The sequence below is a fragment of the Lissotriton vulgaris genome, chromosome 5, assembly GCF_964263255.1.
Source record: "Lissotriton vulgaris chromosome 5, aLisVul1.2, whole genome shotgun sequence".
NCBI classification, from domain to species: domain Eukaryota; kingdom Metazoa; phylum Chordata; class Amphibia; order Caudata; family Salamandridae; genus Lissotriton; species Lissotriton vulgaris.
Window position 1 is genome coordinate 920,697,063 of NC_141693.1, and position 20,922 is coordinate 920,717,984.

Sequence of the window (20,922 nt, forward strand, 5' to 3'; positions counted from 1 at the left end):
GCAATGTGAAGTAATACTCTAAATTGTTTGGCATATTAGGACCTCCCCCCCCAGATCACCCATAGGTGTCCTAGGGGTTGAGGTCCTATAATTGTGAGCAGGGGCCTTATAAAAGATGGTTTATGAACCCCGGGGAGGTATAAATTGTACATTTCATTTTCCCCATTTTTCCCCATTGTAGATAGTTGGCCTCATAGGCTAACATTGCAATACACATCATTATTGCTAAGAAGGGAATCAATATATCATTCAAAGACTTGGAAGATTACCATGGTTGAATGTATCAGAACGTTCTTGACTGTAAGCCAAAGTCCAGCCTTCCTACAGTCTTCCCTGATTGTTCAGTACTAACGGGCTTAGCAAGGCTGCTTTGGTTAGGCTATGAATGGCTATCCAGGAGAGAGGCTATCTGCCGGAGAGAGTTCTGCAGCTATGCAGGAATGCCTGGGCAGGGTCGTAAAGCATGAGACCTCAAAGGAGGACAGGACAGCCAGGGAATGCCAGGCCTACCTAAGCCCAGTCCCCTGTGCCCCAGCCAGATGGCATGCTTAACCGCATCGCTGCTGCGGCGATTTTTGCGCTGCGCTGCTTTTTTCACTTTTCCGCGTTACATGACGAGCTCAGCTCGTCATCAGCACACGCCACCCGTGGCTGATGACGAGATGAGCTCGTCATCAGCATCGAAGGGGTTAAGGAAGAAATGTATAGATGTTAGGGGGAGGTGAGCTATTGAAATGGGCCACACTGAGGGTTGCTTTATTTAGCTTTTACTGCTCTGCTGAAATGTCAGCCATCATGGATTTTGAGAGAATAGTACTTTGTGGAATAAGAAGATGCCACACTTTGGAGGTGGTCATTCTTTGGGTGGTACCCAACATCTCATTTGTACAGAGGTGCCCCCTGCTTTCCTGCCACAGAACACTGAATAAATATGTGTGAGGTGCACTACAAGAAGAAGGGTTGTTATGCTGGACTCCTAATCTGAACCCAAGGGCCTGCCTGGTGAAGCCTGCGCCTGCTGCACTATCTGGGAGTACAGCGCTGAGCATTTTTCCTTGCTTCATGAAGCCGTAATGATTGGACTCCCTGCAGCTACAGGTTAACAGAGCTTAAGTGACCCTTTTCCAGCCATAGTCCCCCTCCTGGAGTGCATCCAGTGGAGTTTGAAGGGGTTGACCAAGTGCATTGCAGGAAGTGAAGTCCAGGCCTGCGAAGGGTCATATAGAAGATTCTAGACCCTTAGATATGGGTTTTGGACACTTGGAACCCATCTGAAGTCCTTTAGGTAGACCCTCCAGAACTTTGAGAATCTTTTTGGAAGAAGGTTCAGGAGGTGAACCACCTGACCGCAAGAGCAAAGCTGGCCACCTTCAACTGTAACCCGGGCCAGATTCTAGGTTCTAGAGCTCTTAGGTCCAATTTCCAGAGTTTGACTGGAAGCTCCCTGAAAGTCAAGCTGGCAAACCCTCACCAAAGAGCAGTTAAAACCCTCGACGGAAAAATCTCCAGGAGCGTTTCTAAGTGTGAAGTAACATTTTGACCGCAGCCTCTAACATGGGGTATCTGAACAGGGCTCCATCATGGTCAGCCTCAAACTTTGACTTTGGCCCGATCAAGCACAACCAAATGTCCAGATGTTGAGCTATTCGTTTCTAAGCTATAGTAAGTATTTATGTTTTTAAAGTTTATATCTCCAGTTCCCTACTTTGGATTTTGGTAGTTTTGGTGTTATTTTAAAGATACACATATTTCCTATTTTTATAAATTGGTGTGGGATTTTTATTGTATTTTACTTATTTACTGTATTGGTGTTTTTAAATGCTTTGCATGCCTGTCCCCTTATTACCCGATGTCAGCTACCAAGGGTTGTGCAAGGGAGGAAGTTATATAGACCCTATTTAGGACTTTGTACCATATCATTGGCCTTGTTTCTGGTGGTAGGTGCCTACCTACCACTACCAATTAACCACCTTCCAACAATGTTGTTGACACATCTCATTTATATTTCTGTTTTCTCTGCCTCCTTATGTAACTCTCTCTTTCCGTTTTCATACTTTTATTTTGTATTCTCCTTCAGTGCTTTTTTATTCTCTGATTTTGATTATTTTCCATTGTGCCTCTTTGTATTGCATAATTTCCATTGTTATTATGTCTTTTACCTTTTTTTGCTGATTATCATCTTTGATTTGTGTATTTGTTCCCCCTTGTGTCAAGCATTTCTAATTTGTTCTTGTGGAATGTTCGGGACAAATGACAAAAGGTGCTCTCTCATCAATCTAACCTTGATTCTAAAATTATCTTATACAATAAACACACAGCAATTCCTCTTTATCTGTTAAATCAAAGAGAAAATGGGTTGGTCAAGTTTTTTTCTCCAGCAATTGACCAAAAGGGCGGGGTTGTCAAAAATCTGTATACCCACATGTTTAATCTGCAGACTGGGATTGTTTTTGTAGATGGGTGTTGGGTAATGTTTCTCTGGATAACAAGCATCTTACTGTGTTTAATGTCTATGGTCCTGTTAAATCTGATCCTGAGTTGTAGCACATTATTAAGGTCAAACTTGCAAATATTTTCAATTGTAATGTCATTATGGTTGGTGACTTTAATCAGATGTTTGATCCTTTTGCAAATTGGAAGTCCAAATTTGAATTTAAACCCCATATGGCTTTTAAGCCTGCAGTCTCCTTCTACTCTAAACCACTAATTAATGTTTGGAGAACATGCAATCCTGACAAATTAAAATGTTCCTTCTTTTCTAATGTTCAAAACACAATTTCCAGTATTGATTATAATTTAATTACTTAAGTCCTCATTACGATGCTGGTCAGATGAGCTTACAACCGACATAGTTTCAGGATCGGAACCACCGGACAAAGAGTCAGCAGTCCCACTGCCCTAATTAGGATTCAACCACTTCACGTGGTTGGAAAGGCTGCAACACAAGCAACAATAGGAGATTTACACTTCTTAAACAACTATGCACTGTGTTGCAGGCACCATGCGATGTCTATTACAGGATGCATGGATGTTAAGGGGGTCACCACAGGTGCCTCCCAGGCCTCATACCGGAGAACACAGGGGAAGGGGTACCCTGTTAGTGGCCCCCAAAGTACATTTTCGACAGCCTTTCTTTGGCGGTCGAACCCCATAAAAAGGCTGTTGGAAACGTGCATCATAATCCCCATGGCGGTTCCTGAGTAGGTACTGCCTGCATTTTGAAGAATACAATACACCCATCCCCTGTGACAAGCTCCTTGTGCCAGGCGGAGGCAGAGTGGATTCCTCTCACAGGAATTAGTTGGATTGCTTGTATCTTAATATGCCGGTTAATAAGGTGGTCAAACTGATACTTCAGATGTTGTGCAGACCGCCACCAAAGAGCTGTCAGATGGCCTTCTGCCGAACATCATAGTGGGCCCCTAAATCTTTTCTACGCAGTCTGCAATTCGCTGCGATTGGTTCCATTTTTGCATCTGATCATACATCACTACTGGCTTCTTTGGACATCTCTACTGTTGATTCCAAGGTTGGCAGATGGAGATTTAATAATTATCTTTTGACTGACAACAATTTTATCTCTTGAGCTACTGCTCTTTTAGAAGAGTTCTTCCTTTTCAATAATCGATCTGATACTACTTCTAATACTACTTCTAATACCAATAACTGGGATGCTTTAAAAGACTCTTATTGAGACTTCACAATCGCCCCTTTTCAGCAAAGAAGAAACAGACTTTAAATAATCAATATGTTCTCCTCCTACAAATATTAAAACATTGGAGGATAGTTATGCAAGTTTTCTTCTATGTTAGATGATTTAATTAAAGCCAAATCTGATTTAAACTGACATGCAACAGGTAATGTTTGTGATATCCTACTTAAAGTCAAATCAAATTTCATGGGGGCCAGAATAAAGTCAGTAAGATGCTTGCCAGTTACTTAACGAATAAACCAGAACAAAAAGATAGTGGCTCTATTAAGATAAATCTGTATTGGTTACTAATACTGATATTTCAAGCTCATTTAAACCTTTTTATAAATCACTAGCAGCCCGCCCCAGCGTTGCCTGGGGCAGAAAGGAGCTGGGGGAGGTACACCCGCTCCCGACCCCCTCCCGTCCCGACTCCCTCCCGCCCCCACTCCTCCAGCCCCCACTCCTCCCGCCTGTCCCTCTGTGCACACCCGCTCCCCTCCTGCCCCGACTCCCTCCCGCCCCGACTCCCTCCCGCCCTGACTCCCTCCCGCCCTGATTTCAAGCTTTACTTTACCTGAGCTGCCACTCCGCTCCTCTTTGCCATGACGCGCCTGCGCTTCTCACCTCACCGCAGCTCCATGTCAGCCGCTCCTCCTCATCGTCATCATGCACGTCACGGTCATCAGGCACGTCGCGTCGCGGCCAGCGCTAGGTACCGGCCGGCGCTACTATCAGGGGACTACTTTGTTTTAGAACTTAATTTTTTTAATTCACGTTTTTTTTAAATTTATATAGCCTATGTCCATCTACACACCCTGACATTTTCATAGATGTATCTGGTGTGTAGATTGGCGCTGTGGTTCTTGAGTTTACCTGACCAAAAGGTGCAAGTTCTCTCTTTATAATAGTAGTATAGACTATATACTGAGGACACTCAATCCTGTGATGCTGGCATGCATATTTTTTTGATGTAATACCTAGAGCTCCTTTATTACATAATACATTTGCTGATTTAGAATCGGGTATTACACTCCAAGAAATATTATGTACTAATAACTCCCTAAAGAAAGCCAAGGCTCCAAGCCAAGACAGTTTATTAATTGAGCTTATTTCCTCATTGGCCTCTTTTTGGGGGGTCAACTTATTAGAAGATTTTAATTCTTTCCTTTCCAATTCCAAAGCTAGTGGCTCCTTTTTGGAAGCTTAACTTGCTATTATACCAAGCATGATAAAGATCCTAATCTCTGTAAAAATTTTAGACCTGGTTTAACTTGTTAATTAAGATTGTAATATATTTGCCAAGATGTTAGCTTCCTGTTAATAGTATGTTATGTTATGTTAAAAAAAAAAAACTTATATAGCACACACCTACCCGTGAGTGTCTTGGCGCCTGCTGAGATGGAGAACATTAGTTGTGGAACAACCACGTCTTTGGCTCTTTCCTGAAGGTGAGCAGGGGGGAGATTGCCCTAAAATATAGAGGGAGAGTATTCCAGAGCCTAGCCATGCTATTAACAAAGCTCCTTCTTCCCCAGTTAACTTTCCTAAATTTAGTAGTGGCAACCATTCTAACACCAGTCGAACTGAAGTTCCAGTTTGGGTGTACCAGTTAAAATGTTTCCATAAAAATTCCGGTCCTGCCTTATGCAGTGCTTTGTTCACCACACAGAGCGCTTTAAAATTGATTCGCTTCTGGACCGGAGCCAGTTTTCAAATACCTGAGGAGATCAATTGGAATTTAGGAAGATTCAAAATCAATCTGGTTGCCGCATTTTTGACTGTTGCAAGCTTTCTAATCAGTTTTTCCTCATGGTTCATTCTACAATCCATTGCCGTAGTCCAGTTTTGAGAGGACTAATGCTGAGACCACAGTTTTCCTATCTGTTGTTCCCTCTTTTTTCAAATTTGATAATTCTGGTTTTCAGGTAGGATTGTTGCTGATAATGCGGGTGGTTTCTAATATTATTTGTCAAGCTGAATGACTAAAATATCCTCTTCCATCTGCTTCTCTAGTTGTGAATAAGGCTTGTCATCATATACATTAGCAATATATGTTTCGCACTGGTTTGGTTTTGGCCATAATGTATCTCCTTAATAAAATTAGTATACTCCAAACCCTGAGCCAGTGTATTTGTCAATGTTTGTGAGTCCTCTTACTTTGATTTACATTGAGGCACTGGATAAAGTTGTCCCCTCTCTGCTTTACTTTTTGTTTTATGCTTAGAACTATTCCTGGAAAGAATTTCCTGTAATCAACAGATTTCTGATTTTAAGCATGGTTCACAAGAAATTATGTTGCCAGCATATGAAGATAACAATTTGCTGTATTTATCCAAACCTCCTACTTCTTTGCCCCCTGTTCAAAAGGACATGTGTTTGTATTCTAGCACTTCGGGATATAAACTTAATTTTACTAAAGCTGAAATTGTGCCTTCGAATTCTTTATGTTATCAGCGTTTGTTTGCTACCTCCAATTTTGTATGGCGTCCCTCAACAATTATGTATGACATTGTTCTGCATGCTGTCCATCAACTGTTATTTTTGCATTTGTCACCCTGAGTGAGATGGGTATGCTCAGATGTGAGTCCCATGCTCTCCACACCACAGGAGTCAAGCTATCCTGGCTGAAGACGGCTGGTAGCCAGAAACCGGTCCTAGGAAGCTTGATTCCGGTCCAGGAAAGACATGGCTTGGCAGTTCGGGCTGGACTGTTTCCATGAGGCACAGGGTCAAGGTTGATTTGCATGTCTGAACTGGGGTGGTGTGGAGTGCAAAAAAACGATGGATTTAGGCCCAGATCTCTGTACTGGGGTGAATGTATGACATTGTTCTGCATTCTGTCCATCAACTGTTATTTTTGCATTTGTCACCCCGAGTGGGATGGGTATGCTCAGACGTGAGTCCCATGCTCTCCACACCACTGGAGTCAAGCTACCCTGGCTGTAGATGGCTGATAGCCAGAAACCGGCCCTAGGATGCTTGATTCCAGTAAAGGAAAGACATGGCTTGGCAGTTCAGGCTGGACTGTTCCCATGAGGCACAGGGTCAAGGCTGATTTGCATGTGGCCATGTCTGAACTGGGGTGGTGTGGAGTGCAAAAATGATGGATTTAGGCCCAGATCTCTGTACTGGGGTGATTGTATGCCATTGTTCTGCATTCTGTTCCTCAACTGTTAATTTTGCTTCCATCAACAATTAAACATCTTGGTGCCTGTTTTTTCCCAATATTACAACAATGATCAATTATAATTCTGCAATTTTTAAATCCAAGATTCAAGTCTTATTTTCCGCTTGGTCTTCTTTATTTTTATTCTGGTGGGGTAGATTCAATAGGATCAAAATTATTATTCTGATATCTATTTTATGTGGTATTTCCATGTTACCTTTTAAAAATATGAATGACTATTTTAAACAACTTGAGTAAATTTGTATGGAAAAATAAATCCCCCCTCTTGCTCTTACTAGGCTCAAATGTCCAGATCTACCTACTCTTACAATATAACACTTATCTTTTTGCATCAGACAAATGTATGCATTTGAATCATGATTTTCATGATAATTCAACAGCCACTTGGATTGTTTATTAAAGTTCACTAATTTATGATTGTTCTCTAAAATACTCTATTTTTATGTATTATTGTACTTTTATTTTTGAAATATCACAATTTAAAATGTTCACACGTTTTATTAAATAGAGTACTCTTTGATAAATTACATTCCTACCACTGTTTTAGATTTCATGTATATGGTATGGTAAGTTCATTAGGATTCATATTAAGGGCCGGATTACAATGTCGTTTGGAAGGCCTCCAAATCGAATTTTAATTTCCTGGATCCGAAACGTAGCCCTTGTTTCTGACCGAATCGTAGACAGTTTCGAACGACCAAGTACTATGCGAAGATCGCGTACGTGTCGACTGAATCGTTTCTGGTACCCGATCCTGTCTGTACGACTCATTCGTAGCGGAATAATGCCGTGCACTGGAGCCGGATTCTGCCCAAGCGAGTACGATAAACGATTTGGACAGCCACATCAACTCTGTCTCAGCAAGATGAAAAGGCTGTCGGAATCATACTTCGGGGGGGCCGTAGCAGGCCCTCTGTCACCCGGGGCCCTCCGAATCTGTCACGGGAGGGGTGCCCATGGTCCCCCTGATCCAAGCATGCACAGTGTTGTGGCACCATGGGGTGCCCGCCACAGGGTGTACGCTTTTGCCCACCCACCCCATTTTGCAGTGGGAGCCTGTCCAGTATACAGGCTCCCATACAGTTCAATGGGAGTCCAAGCTAACCGAGCCTGTAATCATATGGATACATCACACTCGCTCGTTCAGATTACCAGAGCATAATTCACCCGGAAAGCCCTCCGGATCACATTAGTATGGAATTTTTTTTTAGCGAGATCGTAATCGGCCCCTAAGTTGTTTTATTTTGAGGTTTGGAAAAAAAGAGGTATTACATATGTTCATCAATTAATGTATGAGAACAGCATTGCAACTTTAAATATTTTACAGACACAATATCAATTGCCTGATTCCTTCTTTGATGATTATCATTTAATTTCTACGCCTCTCAAACAGTTTTTTTCCAAGTCCCTTATGAGTATTGATTCATTGTTACCACTGCCCATTGTGCAACTTACAATACCATTTTGACAAGATTACTTTTCAAAGCTGCTTTTATCTACAGGGGTTTATTGTCTCCACATTCATCTACACTTAAGAGTGCTTTGGAGCTTTATTGGAAAGAATATTTTATGTCTAATTTTTTGATCAAATTTTAGAAAAAATATGGGTTAAACTATTTACAACTTCTAAAATAGCACACATTACATAGTCACTTTTTTCATTTATAATACATCTGTTGCTAACCCGATAATGGTTCTAGATTCGATTCATCTGCGTCTCCCCTGTGCTGGTCGTGTTCTAAACATAATGGTACATTAGTTTGCATGTTATACAATTGTTGTCAATTTAAAGCTGTTTTGACTACTGTTTGGTCTAAATGTTTTACAATTCTCCGATTTAATTGTATTCTTTCACTTCTTAATATTCTCTTAAATTCCTTATCAACTGATATTTTCTTCAAATATTGGATCTTTGTTCTTAGATCTTTTTATAGCACTTGCTTTTATAGTCATACTTTCACACTGGAATGAATTCTCTAAATTTTCAATTCTTACTTAGTGGAATTTTGTATGTGATGAACATAGAATATATACAGTGTCTTCTTTTACTCTACAACAAAAGGTTAAATCTGACATATTGTTTACTTTTCACTAACTGCACACAACAATGTCTTATTCTGCTTCTCCTGTATGTCTATTCTCTTTCCTTTCTTTTTTTCCTATTTTCACTGGGAAACATCCTTTACGACGCAACTTTTACTTCGCAGTGCCTTTACAACGCAGGTTTTTCAACGCAAGTCATTACAACGACTTGCGCTGGGGGGCGCTCTAGGATAGGTAATAGTTTAATTTACTATCCAACACCTTCCCTACTATCCACGGGAACTGGAGTTGGAATAGTAAATTAAACTATTCACTATCTAGCACCCCTCAACGCAAGTCGTTGTAACAACTTGCGTTGAAAAACCTGCGTTGTAAAGGCACGCGTGGTAAAAGCATGCGTTGTAACAACGTAGATCCATTTTCACTATCTTGTTTATTTTCTTTATTTCAGTTCTGTTTTCTTTTCCCCATTTCGTTTTTTGCATTTCTTCCAATATTTTACTCTTTTTTTTGTCTGCAATCTTTTCAATATGTATTCAATTATTTGATTGTAACTCTGTTTATCACGTCACTCTGTGTTATATCAGCTTCAAAAAGCTCATTAAAATAGCTTCCACTGTCATCCAGTTCTATAGATCCCTGCATGATTACTGCATATCTTCGAGTTCAACAACTAAGGGGCTGATACATAATTTGGCAAGCTGCACATTTCTCTGACAGGGAGATGGAATAAATGACTCTGTTGCCCAGAAATGACATCCAAACTTGTGGTCATTTCTAATTCATTATTGGTGACGGCAGTTTCTGTCAGTGCAGTTTACAGTTTGATGCACAGCTGCAGCAAAATGACGGAGCCATGCACAAAACCATTGGTTTAAAAAAAGAAAATCCAGATGCAAGCTGAGCATTTCGCAGTTTTCACTGCTCCTTACCACCAGGGTTTTTCTGGTGTTGACTGGGAGTGAAAACAGACCTCTAATTCTGCTCATCTAAATTAGGTGGGCTGAATTAGAGGTCTGCCTCTGAACTCCCTTACTCCATGGGGCCATCAGAAGGTTTAAATCATGGTGGAAATGAAGTAGTCTTGCCATGATTAAACCTAAGACCCTCGTGCATATACATTTGGCAGTCATACTACAGTCTTGGTGGTATAGATACTTTGTTGCCATTGCAACTTAGTATCTATACCACCAAGATTTAAATCAGGCCTTAAGTTCTTACCAAGATAATCAACACCATGTTCTATATGTGCTTCACACCTTTCAATAGCTTCCTTCAAACAAACTGATTCAGTGTCCAACATTAGGGACTTCAAAAAACTCATAAACGTTTCAGTTTCTACTAAGACAGTCAAACCTTGCCTTCTGTCATGAACATCGATACCCTCTTCTAATATCTAAAGAATAAAACAATCCTAGCCCAAATGATACTGTCTGGTACAGGCCTGAAGCAAGCATGGCGATTCCAAACAATATATTGAAAGAATGTATCTTCATTCAATGCAATCTTTACCATAGAAGTCGTATTATCATTATTGACAAACAAGATAGTTCACAGCCCTAGAGAGGCACTGAATAACCTCAAATTTGAGTCTATGATCACTTCATGACAGTTTGCGAATTGGGGATTTATAGCTTTTAGATTTGTTAAGCATCAAACCCTACTTGTCAGGCTCTCTAACTTCTGGAAGCAGAAAAATGCCCCGTGGTTATTTCCATTTCTATTGACAGACACTCTATACCACCAGATTGGGATGTTTATTTTCTTTAGTTTCCCTCAGCAATATCAACCCCAAAAAGATTTTGTGGTTGCACAGCTATTGCTACATGTTTACCTCTGACAGACTTAACTAGATGTGTTCAGTTTGATTAAACCGATGCACACAATACACATATCTATTGAAAGCTGGACAATAGCAAAGGCGGTTTCTCCATGATGAATTGCCTCAACTCTGTTAATGTTTGGATGCTACATAATTAGCTTTTCTCATGCAGATATATGATTTCTCATGAAAGACATTGACAATCTGCTTCCCAACCAAGGCATTACTGTTTGAAAGTCTGAAATGTCATTACAAAATGTAGAAGTACATTTTTGAGGAGTGCCTTTGACCAACAAATCAAAAGGGTAGAGATCATTATCCCCAAGCATTATGGGCCCGATCCACAAAAGTAAACTGAGACAAAAGTCTAACTTTATGGCTGTTGGTATTCACAAAGAGCATTTACTACTCACGAATGCCCTTTGTGAATACCAAAAGTTGAAGTTTATGACTTTTGGTATTCACAAAGGTACATTTGCGAGTAGCAAAATGCCCTTTGTGCATACCGAAAGGCGAAAAGTTAGACTTCGTACTGATTTTACCTTTGTCAATCGGGCCCAATATCTTTAAGGTTTGCAAAGACTGAAATGCATTTTTTTCCTTTTTTTCTCTACTTTCCTAGGTTCATTTCTGTCAATAAATAAGATCTTCGCCAGTCATACTTATGTTGTGTATTTTTCTCAAAAATTGTTTACTTGTTTTGTCTGCTTCAGTTCCTATGGGAAACATAAACCTTCTCAAACTTGCTCATGCTCGGCTTAACACATATTGAGCCTCAAATCAATCTCAATCCACACAAAATTATTTTGAGATGACCTTTTGATACATCACTCTGTATGAAAGTGCAGAATCTTCCTTTCCAGTCAGCTGATCATGTGACTCTCACACACAGGCCACTGCCTTTGATGTCAGAACAGAATGAAGGGGTAGGCTATAGCTAGTTTTTTACTGTCAAAAGAAATGTAGTTGGAAATTAGGAATTGCATTTCTCTCGGATTCTCCTGAAAGGCCTTTATTGATAACAAAGATCAGTTCAAAGTGTTGTTTTATAGAGAGCCAAATGTTTCCTAACGCCAACTATAGGATATTCCGACAGTGACAGTCTGAGACTAGCAACAAAGTCCATGATATTTGTATTTCATGCAACACAGTGGAGAAAGCAAATTTACAGTGCGGTGTTGCACTGATGGAGAAACAGTCCAATGTCATATGTACAAAGAGTCGCCTGCTGCTGGTGTCATATCCTGCACTAGTGCAAAAAAGAGGCTCCATAGCGAGACACAAAGCCTCATATCATGAGACAGAGGGGGCGTGCCCTGTACAGCATTGAATTTCTACTAGAATCATAGCCTTCCAGTATAAATTCTTATAGAAACTAGCACTAGGTGTGTACTATGCACTGTAAGCACAAATGCAATGTACCATTTTTTGTGTGAAATAAACACATGCCTTTTTTGTAACACTTGCTTCAAATAGACATTAGTTTTATCATCATGTTCTTTCCCATCTTGTTACAGCACTTCCTCTTGAGCAGATGGTTGTCTTTTGACCGCTCATTTTATGTGCCTCTGCACTGGCTATGGTGTTTAGCTCAATAGGCCTTCATGTGCTTCCAGTGGTTCCCATCAAATATTGACCAGTCTTCCCTATGTGGAGCACCTTTTGACAGAAAGTTCATGTTACCGCCTGTGCACCTATTTTTTTTGTTTCACCTGCTAGAAGTAAAAAAAGCACAGCACTGATTTCTTTGCAAGCCTTTTTTCTTCTTTAACTGCAAAAGTGCTTGGGAGCATAACAGCATCATAATCTTCTGATGGTGAACCTTGCATAGGTGTGGTGGAGGATGCACTTGGTTTTTGTCTGTGGCCATGATGGCTTTGGATGCTTTCCTCTTCAAACTGTTTCAATTAAACACCAAATTTTGTTAACAAAATCATTTGAGGTTGTTTCTAAAGGCTGTGGCCTTTTTTGAGTAGAGTCTGCTGAGTGACAAATCAAATGACTGACCTCGTTTTGATTTTTTGGAACCTCCCATAGGTACCTTGATGGTCTAGCGGGACCCGTAGATTCAATAAGAAAGTGCAACAGGAATGCATGGGTGATACTTCCTGTTCCAGGTCCCATGGAGTACAGCAGAATTTTATATTTTGCCATTTCTTGTAGGCCTGGGCAGCGAAATTCACAGAGCCCAGAGTTGGCAGATTTTGGGTACATATGTAATGCAGAATTCCAACTAAATTCCGCCAAATGGCACATAGTGTAATTTTGTTTCTATTGGTATGTGCAAGAGTTCTTTTGGTGCACGCTGGTGATGCTATAAGATTTGCCAGCCGCTAGCGAATGCACATGAGATATTGACTGCTGATAGATACTTCAGGCCACGATGAAATCTACTTGAGAAGCAGCTAAATCTAATCGAAAAGGCATTTCAAGTACATTTTCTACTCCAATTGTCTGTTCAAGTTGTTTTTTAGTGAGAAAATTCTTTTTTAAATAGACACTTTTTTTCAACAGGAGGGTAGTGCCACAGATAGTCCAACTTCCTGTTCCTGTCCATCAAGCTCCTCCCAGTGCGTTGTCCAGCTCCTGGCAACTTTTCATTTGGTATTCACAAAGTGAAAGGGTTTTGTGCCTTCAGAATTTCACTTGAAATTTCAGGGTTGGGATAATCCCAGAAATGAGGTTGGTAGTATGTAAGACAAGGACCAAAAGTTGTTTCGGATAAATCCTTTTCAATTCAGTTTTTTCAAAATGTAAATGAGAAGTGAGAACAGAGATAGCCAACACGTGTTTCACCCTAAGGCTTGCTGGCCAAGGTTTTTTCAAGGTTAGAATCAAAAGATAGTTATGGGTAAGTGAAAGTGAGAGGTAACAAGGGGAGGGTGGAAGGAGGGGGTCGGGGAAGGGAGGAAGGAGGAGGTAGGCCTGTGAGGATAGGTGGGTTAGAGTGATAATGACCAGGTACCCGAAGGTGTAACATGTACAGAGAGGTGGTTGAAGTCCAATATAAATCCAAGACATATCAGCACCAGGTAGAGTGATAGTAGGTGTGCCAATAAACCAAAGGAAAGGTCAATATAAAATAGGGAGAAACATAGCAAAACAACTTAGGTTCAACATTAATCATGAACGGTGGTACAGATATGTATAACATTTCAGGTAGACCATATAAAAACACGTACTGAGTCATATCCATATCTCAAGTAATCGGTAGGCAAACAACCTCTTAGGCATACAAATCATATTGAATAAAAGATGATCAAAAGCTAGTTACCGAATTCCAATATTCATGAGAGTCGCAAGGGAGAAGGGGCAGGGCTACAGCAGGAATGATAAAACTAATCATATTAATAATGATTGCCTTTGTGACGTCAGTCTAGGTCAACAGTAAACATCAACTAAGTATTGTGTACAAGTCTCTTTTCTAATTGCTGTACAGCCAAATAAAGCCTCACATATTGCACATGTCATAGTACCGTTTCATAGCATTGCATATATGATAATGCTCAACAATCACATATCACAAACCAGAAAAAATGCATAGGGAATATGATTACCAAATAAGTCACAGTAATATTATTCAGATAATAGTCCAGAGTTACTGGCTATTCATCTAAGAAAGGAGAGCCATGTAAAAAGGAAGGATAAAAGAGTGACATAAGTATGGACACAGCATGCGTAAGGAAAAGATAACAGAATTAAAAGTCAGTAGCAAGGGTCTCTATTGGGGTAGATTAGAGCGCAACCTCAAACACAAGGTAGGCAAATAGAGAGAATAAAAAGTGCAATGTAAATGCCAAGTCAGATAAAAGGTTCAGAAAATCAGGCAGAGCATGGAAAAGCAGCATAAAATTAAATGCGGATACTGAGTCAACAGGCAGCCGCCACAAATAGGGGGGGTCCCAGGGCAAAAAAACAGAGCATATTGAGGGAATGATAAAGTGGAAAATAGCACAGTGATTAGGGTTTGTGGGAGTGCAGACACACATAATAGAAAAATGTTTAAGTGCTCAATAATCAGGAACTCATCTGATGGTGGGGAGTAAAACCATTTCGGAGACGTTTCAGTGCGAGTTAGAAAAAGTGTGCGGGCAAAGCGGGGAGTCGGTAGGGAAAATATAATGAGCTGTGGAAGTCCGGAACATTCCCGAAGAGTATCAAGATTTGGAAGCGGTTTTCAGCAAGAAGGAAGCATTGAAATTACCTCCACATCAGGAGTATGATTGCAAGATTGAACTGGAACCCGGAGCTTCTTTACCTTGTAGTCGTATTTAATCATTGTCTGAAGTGGAGAATAAGCATTTATTTAAGGAACTATTCGGACCAGTATCTTGCCAATGGATTCATCCGTCCGTCTTAGTCTCCAGTCTCTTCTCCCCTTTTCTTTATTCCGAAGAAAGATGGGAATCTAAGAACGTGCATTGATTATCATGCATTGAACCTGGTCACCAAGAAGAATAGGTATCCTTTACCTTTGATTTCAGAACTGTTGGATCAAGTAAAGGAGGCTCAAATCTATACCAAATTGGATCTGCGGGGGGCCTATCACTTGGTTCGCATGGCTGATAGAGATGAATGGAGGACGGCATTCAGAACTCGTTTCGGCTTATTTGAGTACCAGGTTATGCCATTTGGTCTCTGCAAGGCCCCATCTGCCTTTCAGCATTTTGTCAATGATGTACTGCAAGATTTTTTGGACCGCTTTGCCGTAGTATATATTGATGATATACTAATTTTCTCCAAAAACATTGATGAACATGTGCAGCATGTTCAGGCCATTTTGGAACGACTACTTCAGAACCAGCTATTTGTGAAGTTGGAGCAGTGTGTTTTTCATTCCACTAGAGTGGAGATTTTGGGTTTCATTCTAACTCCTGAAAGTGTCTCAATGGATGACTCTAAGGTGAGAGCAATTAAGGATTGGCGAGCTCCGCTGTCAGTAAAAGAAATACAGAGCTTTCTGGGATTTGCCAATTTTTATCGACAATTCATTCAGAATTTTTCTGAGAAGGTTGCCCCTATTAGCGGATTGCTCAAGAAGAATGAAAAGTTTGATTGGAAAATCGAAACTGAAAAGGCTTTTCAGACATTGAAATAAACCTTCATTACGGCACCAGTTTTACAGCATCCAAATTTGTCAGAACCATTTTTTGTCGAAGCTGATGCTTCTAACCTGGCAATTGGAGGAATGCTCTCTCAACGACATAAAGACACTGGCCAGCTCCATCCAGTGGCCTACCGTTCTCTAAAACTGTCCGATTCAGAGATTAATTACTCCATTACTCCATGCTCAAAATACATACATTGCTGACAAGGAACTACTGGCTGTCAAGGATGCCTTCCAGGATTGGAGGCATTACCTGTTTGGTGCTAAACATGTAGTAACTGTGTTTACAGATCATCACAATTTGCAATTTTTTAAATCTGCAAAAACTCTTACCCCAAGACAGCTTAGATGGTCTCTCTTTTTTGCTGATTACAATTTTGTGTTGACCTACAAGCCTGGATCGGTCAATGGGAAGGCTGATGCCTTATCCATTTGAATGTTGGAGGTTGCAAAGAAGAAGCAAAGACTGGGTAAATCATTTCTGAAGAGAAAATTGTGAGTTCGACTATCTATGAAGAATTGGAACAAAAGATTAGTGACAATCTTCCTCTGAGTGAACTAGAATCTTGGAAGATGGAAGGACCTGAGCGTTATATAAAGGATGGTAAACCTTTCTTTCAAGGAAAACCTTTTGTACCAAATGATGATCTTCGGAAAGAGGTGATCCAAATGTTTCATGAACACCGGTTGGCTGCTCATAAACGTGTTAAAAAGACTCTGGAACTCTTGAAACAATCATTCTGCCGTCCTGGCATGGAAGCCCAAGTGAGACAGCATGTTGCTGCATGCGAGCCATGTGTGAAAGGAAAAGTTGATTGTCAGTCCCCACAGGGTCTTCTTATGCCCCTGCCTGTTCCCCCTTACCCATGGCATACTGTATCCATGGATTTCATTGTTGATTTGTCCTCTAGTAAGGGTTATTCAGTCATTTGGGTGGTGGTTGATCATTTTTCTAAAATGAGCCATTTCATACCCCTCAAGGCCCTTCCAGCTGCTTCTAGTTTAGCTAGTCTATTCATTCAGAATATTGTGAAACTCCATGGAATACCAAAGGTTGTGATCTCCGATCGAGGTGTACAGTTTACTTCTCGATTTTGGAAATCATTTTCAGAAGGATTGGGTGTAGATGCTCATCTGTCCACCAGTTTTCATCCTGAAACGGATGGACAGACTGAGAGAGTTAACCAGGATCTAGAACAATATTTACGACTTTACCTGGTGGATCAGGAGGGAGACTTGCCTGAGTTAATTGGTACTGCTGAATTTGCATACAATAATTCAGTTCATTCTTCTACTGGTTATTCACCTTTCTACCTAAATTCAGGCAGATATTCCAACATGCTGCTAGGGAAGGTAGACCTAGATGTACCTGAAGCTGGGGAGGTGATACAAAAATTGCAAGAAGCTTACCAGAAGGCGTCTGATAATCTTGTTAAGGCAAAAGATTCTCAGAAGAAACAGGCTGACAAAAGACGAAAAGACTGCCCTAATTTTGAACCTGGGGATCAGGACTGGGTCTCAACTCAACACATGTGGTTGAGAGGGAATAGGAAATTCCAACCCAGATTTTTGGTTCCATATCTTGTGGTTAAAATAATCAATCCTGTTTGTGTAAAAGTAAAACTTACTAGTAAGTTAAAGATACATCCAACTTTTCATGTTTCCTTAGTCAAAAAGAGTCCTCCAGATTTGAGACAGGTTTCACCTCCAGCTCCAGTGCAAGTGTACTCAGAGGAGGAATTTGAGGTGAAAATAATTTTGGATTCTAAGATCAAGAAGGGTCAATTATGGTATCTGGTTGATTGGAAGGGTTTTGGGCCTGAGGAAAGGTCATGGGGGCCCGGTTCTAAAGTTCATGCTTCTAGGTTGGTCAAGGAGTTCCATAAGACTAATCCCCAGAAACCTAGAGAGGGTTTTTGTTGGGGGGTACTGTCAGGATTGGGCAAAATCCTCACCAGTCAAAGGTTTGTGGTCCTATTTTCTAATTAAAACAGATTGACTCCCTGTTTCATTCCCCCATTCTTTGGAGTCAATTGGTGGAGCAGGCTAGGCTGTCACATTGCTAGGTTAAATGTATAAACCTTTGATCCCCCCAATCCAACATGGCCGATGCGTGTTGGTTAACGCTCTAGTGTTGCGCACTTCACTGAAGTTTCTCGCCGGACTACAGCGTTTCAGGTTTCTCCTCAGAGAAACATTCCACAGCGTATTTTCCAGAGTTTCCCGTTCATTTAGAACAGAGACCAGCTTCCACCGAGTTTTCCTGTATTTCTCGCCCCTTTATTCATCTGCAACTTTTCTGGTGAGGTGTTTCATATTATTCTCTGTCAAGTGGTCAGTCAGGGATACAGCGCAGCAAGGTATGCAGAGTGTATGGTTGCACTTGGCATTTCGTAAGAAGAGTACTAAAGAAGCGTTTGGAGTCTCGACCACAAGACATATGCCCTAAATATTCCGCAAAGCCCAAAAGGTAGAATTTTCATTAGTCCTGCCTTTCCTGGAATAAGGTTTCAAGAACCCATAGATATGTTTGCTTTGGATACAAGTCATTTACCTCAACTCAGCAGACTGTATATTCTTTCCTTGAGGCTAGCGTAGACATCTAGCTATATATGAACATTTCGGAACTGATATTTCCTTGGTCCATTCTTCATTCTACAAGTAGGCAGAAATATATATATATATTTGTACTTACCTTCATTTAATTCCTTGTGCCGCAACTGCTTCGTGGGAGCTTCACTTCTGAGGATAAGAAGAAAGACTAATTATTTATTTTTGGGCACTATGTCAATTAAATGCCGAAAGAAGAAGTTATCTATTTCATTTATAATTTTATAACAGAGAGACTCCAACCAACACAAGTTAAGGTATTCAGTTTAATTAAGGTAGCTTGAACCCATTATGTAATTTGGTAATAAGAGTTTACAGAACTGTAGTAATTATGCTTACTTTACAGGTGCAGTCAGGTGTCCGCTAGGAAGGAGTCCAGTGATGATACCAGTGTGGCAGTCTCTCTTTTTGTCCCATTCCCCTTTTCCCCCCTGTTTCTGATATCGGAGTGATTCCGGTTCAGGGGCACTGGGGAGTTGGGAAATATTCACCGAAGATCTTCAGCCATTCAGCTCCTGTGGAAGGTTTGATTTTGGTACAAGTTCTGATAGCTTCTTACGTATACCGGAAGGTCTGGAAGGAACCGATCCGAGAAACTATATGGTTAAACTCTTAAAAGACTAATTTCCTGACCAAACAAATTGGGATTGGGACATGGAAATACAGTGGGCTCCTTGCTTACCGATATTCAGGAGGAAACAAACTCAGGAAGCGGGAGTGAAACCGAGAGCAATGTTGGTCTTCATTGGCAACTTTTTGTTGCATCAAATGATGTTCGACAAGGCCCGCCCTAATGCTCTGAAAGTCTGCAATGGGGTCCCATTTTTTGTGCGTACAGATTTCGCACATGCAACAGTTGAAAGCCGGTGGTACTTAAGGCAGTTTTTCGCCCCATTTCAAAATCTTGGAGCTTAGGTCTTCCTGCAAAATCCGGCCAGACTTAATATAAATCTAAGGGGCAGGATTCGCAGTTTCACCTCGGAAGTGCAAGGTCAGGAGTATCTAGAAGAATTAAGGAGGGGAAAATAGTCAAGGGAAAAGATATCACCTGCAATCAAGGACGGGAAAGGAAGAGGGTAAATCGGTTATAGCATATAGGCTATGAAATAGGACTGGGGCGCTCAAAAACTGTGCAGTCGGAAATAATTTAAGAATTTTTGGAGGGAGGGTGGTGGGGGGCAGTGGGTCTGCCGTACTTCACTCAGGCTTGCGTGATTGCCTTTTTTCAAGGGGGGAGTCGGGGAAAGGGGAAGGGCGGCTCACGCAAAAGGTAGAACAGGTGGAATAGGTGGACTAGGGAAGGTGGTGGGAAGGGTAAAAGTACAGAAATAGGTAGCAGCTAGGCTCTTTATCTCTGTAATCAAGCGAGAAGGAGGGAAAGGGAAAGGAGAAGAAAGAGGAAAGGGAAGGAAAAGAGGGAGCAGAAGGGAGAGGGAAAAGAAAAAAGAAAAAACATTAAACATCAGGGTAAAACAGATAAAACCTAAAAAATGGGGAGGATAGGTATAGCTACACTAAACGTTTGTGGGCTAAATGATGTTAAAAATAGGGAAGTAGTGGTGCAAGGGTTGCAAGTCCTGCATGATGACATTGTTTGCTTGCAAGAGACACATCTTGATGGGACACAAAAGGATGTGTTGAAACTTCTTGGATATAGAGTGATGGGGACAACGACTCAGGAAACTCATACCAGAGGGGTTGCAATACTATCTAAAAAGAAATCAATCCAATTCGTCAAAGACAGATCAAATAGGTTAGGCCGTTGGGTTATTGTAAATGGGAAAACACCAGACCTTCCGAATTTCACTCTATGTTCAATTTATGGCAGCAATGTGGAATGGTTAACCAATAAATTAGCACATTGGCCCCTTCCAATTATTCTGTGTGGAGAACCTAATAAAACCTTGAAGCCAAAAGGGGGCAGGTACAAAGATATAAAGGTTGAAAGCCAAGGGTGTTTAAAGCACTATGTAATCTATGTCAGGTGCACAGGTTGGTGGATGTTTGGTCGGTCAAAAGACCTGAGGAACACAGAATTACTTTTTACTCAGCTCCTCACCAGAAACACGTTAGGTTTGACTATTTCTTTGTTTCCTCTTCACTACTGGGTAGAAGTAAAATTTGTAGACATCCCAGGGTATATGGGCCGGGATGCCCGCCACCCCTCCCAACACCAATTCCCCATGGGAGGAGACAGACACAGGTTTGAACTTTTGGAAGGCGGGGGGGCCTTACCCCCCCGGCTGTATTTATTAAAATATGAAACAAAATTTAAAACTTTAAATTAAAACGTTTCATGAATCATGTACAATTTTAACTTCCATTACATTTTGATGAAGACAAGTTTTTGGCTAACCCTAACAAATCTCTAATACAAAGGTTTCCTAGCCGAGTCTAGCATCCTGCAAATGCATAACATTCTAAGATAAAATTGTACAACCTAGCATTAAGGGCCAACG